The following is a 2,654-nucleotide window of genomic DNA, read 5'->3' as shown; positions in this document are numbered from 1 at the left end:
TGTTAAGGGGCTTAACTTTTCAGTTCTAAGAAAACCTCCAAAATAAGGAAATTCATTTTCATTGAACACAACATGTCGAGAGATATAAACTTTACCGCTATGATGAAGACATAAGTACCCTTTGTGAGAGTTGCTATAGCCTAGGAAGACACGTTTGATTGTGTGAAATTGAAATTTGATGGATTGAAATGGCCTAAGGTAAGGAAAGCAAGAACATCATAATGTTTTGAGAAAAGAGTAATCTAGTTTCTTTTTATAAAGCTTTTCTAATGGGGACAAAAACTTCAAAACTGGTGTAGGCAAGCAGTTTATAAGGTAAACAGAGGTTTGGAAAGCTTCCCACCAAAATGTCAAAGGCATGGAGGCTTGAGCAAGAAAGGTCAAACCCATTTCTATAATGTGTTTGTGCTTTCTCTCGGCTTTTCCATTATATTCATGAGCATGTGGGCAAGGATGTTGAAAAACTATTCCATTATTCTTAAGATTGTATTCAAAGGGTTTGTACTCACCACCCCAATCTGATTCGAGTTTCTTTGTTTTGGTGTCCAAAGTTTTCTCAACTTAGTTTTTGAAGAGGATAAAGGAGCTTAGAGCTTCATGTCACAGACTTAGTCGTTTCCTAAGCTCGTGCGACACTTAAAGACGTTTGATCTTGCTAAGTCAGCCTTACTCCCAATGCTTAGCTTGTTAGGCTAAGATGCTCACGACTCGGAAGCTTAAGAAGGCGTAGTAGGTCACTCTTAAAAAATAGAAGCTTTATTGCTTTCAAATGAAACTATACAATGCTTAAAAGCTCACTTGCTTGGTGTCTTGGCCAAATAAGGTCTTCACCTATTTATAGGCACCAATGGAACTCTCTGGAACCTTGGAGGGTTCCTTACAATTCAAGAATATTCCAGAACACCTTACACCATTCTATGTACAAACCTATGTACAAGAAATATACAAGAGACCTTTGGAATTCTCTAGAAAGCTTTGGACTCCTTTCATGCCTTCCACCATAATGTAGAGTTGTGTGGACTTCTCTAGGCATCTCTAGAACCTTCCACACTCTTTCCACTAATGGCTAAGTGTAGAAGTCTCCAGAAGCTTTCAGGGCTCTATATAAACCCATGGAGAGACTTATTTGAAACATCCTGTGACATTCAGCTCTACTTCGAAGAGAGTAAACCCAAGTGTACCTAGAAAAATCATCTATGAAATGTATGTAATATTTGTATCCTCAGTTTGAAACAATTGGAGCAGGGGATATATGTGTGGATCAACTCAAGAGGTGAAAAAATTTGAAAGAAAAAAAAAGTTGTAGGGCAGAGCATGAATTTTTCCAAATTGGCAAGCATCACAAAAGTTGAGTTTTCCATTGATTGAAGCATTTGGATTACAAGATTCTTGGACATGACTTACGACTCTATTAGATGGATGACCTAACCTTCTATGTAAGACGTTAGGACTAACTGAGATAGAAGACACATGACATTAGGCATCAATCCTTCTTTTTTACTCAACTAATTTTAGCCCAACAATAGGATTGACTGATGGATTCATAGAGGAATTAACAGTTGACTTTGTATGGTTTTTAGTCTCAGGAATATGTAGTTTGTAGAGTCCATCTTCAAGCTTCCCTTGCAGTAACACCTGATGGTTTTCCTTGTTCTTCACCAAACAAACATTGGAATGAAATTCAACAAACACTTTGTTATCAGCTGTTAAACGAGAAATACTTAACAAACTTTTTTTAATTTGGGGAACCAATAAAATATTTCTCAAATAAAGCTGTGAAGATAGAAAAGGTATTTCAGTATGACCAACACGAGCAATAAAGAGTTTATTACCATTGCCAACTGCAGGTTTGTACTCACCATGGTAATCAGATTTCATCGAGAGGTTCCCAAGTTCAGCAGTGACATGGCTAGTGGCTCCACTATCAGCATACCATGACTGGTCAGAGACTAGTTCAGATGTGGCAATGAATGCAGAGGCCTGATTGTTTTAAGTAGCCTGGAAAGCATGATCAAAGCGATAGTAGCAACGACGAGTAGTGTGCCCAACTCTGTTGCAAACTTGACATGACGGCTTAGAATTTCCTCGAGCACCTCGTCCACGTCCACCCCAGCCTCCTCTGAATTGTTCAGTCCTGGACCTCTGCCTCTTCTTCCACTTGTGTTTTGGCCATTGTTACCTTCAACCTTCTGATTAAAGACATAGTTAGCATAAGCATTTGAGAGATCCAAGGTTGCTGCATCATTCATTTGATCTATACGACTCTAATGGTTCAGTAGGAGAGCTTGAGCTTCTTGCCAAGTAGCAGGCACAATTCTGGAGGTAAGGTTAACCACTATAGGGTCATATTCTGACCCGAGGCCAGCTAAAACATGGAGCATGAGGTCCTCATCTGTTATTAAGTATCCAACAGTTCCGAGATTATCAGCAAACATCTTCATTTTGGTAAGATATTCATCCATGGACTGTGACCCTTGCCGGGTTGTTTGGAGCTGAGTTTTTAATTGTTAAACTCTATAACGAGCTTGGAATGCATACACCATTTCTAGTGCCTTCCACGTCTTATGAGTTGTTGAGAGACCCACTACCTTAGGTAACACACTCTTAGAAATGGAGGATACTAGCCAACATAGTAATCTCTGATTTGTCTGAAC

At 39.1% G+C, this 2,654-nt stretch overlaps 1 long non-coding RNA gene across 1 annotated transcript; it reads right to left on the bottom strand.

The window, feature by feature from the left end:
- Window positions 1-1,329: 1,329 nt before the first annotated feature.
- LOC117916404 lies at window positions 1,330-2,350 on the bottom strand. The gene is made up of 2 exons (XR_004651555.1): window positions 1,860-2,350; window positions 1,330-1,653 (listed from the first exon to the last, which is right to left on the bottom strand). It is a non-coding gene; the product is annotated as an uncharacterized LOC117916404 (long non-coding RNA).
- Between the last annotated feature and the right edge of the window lie 304 nt (window positions 2,351-2,654).

The sequence above is a fragment of the Vitis riparia genome, chromosome 6, assembly GCF_004353265.1.
Source record: "Vitis riparia cultivar Riparia Gloire de Montpellier isolate 1030 chromosome 6, EGFV_Vit.rip_1.0, whole genome shotgun sequence".
NCBI classification, from domain to species: Eukaryota; Viridiplantae; Streptophyta; class Magnoliopsida; order Vitales; family Vitaceae; genus Vitis; species Vitis riparia.
Note: the sequence above shows the minus strand (reverse complement) of the source record. Positions and strands in the feature narration are given on the sequence as shown.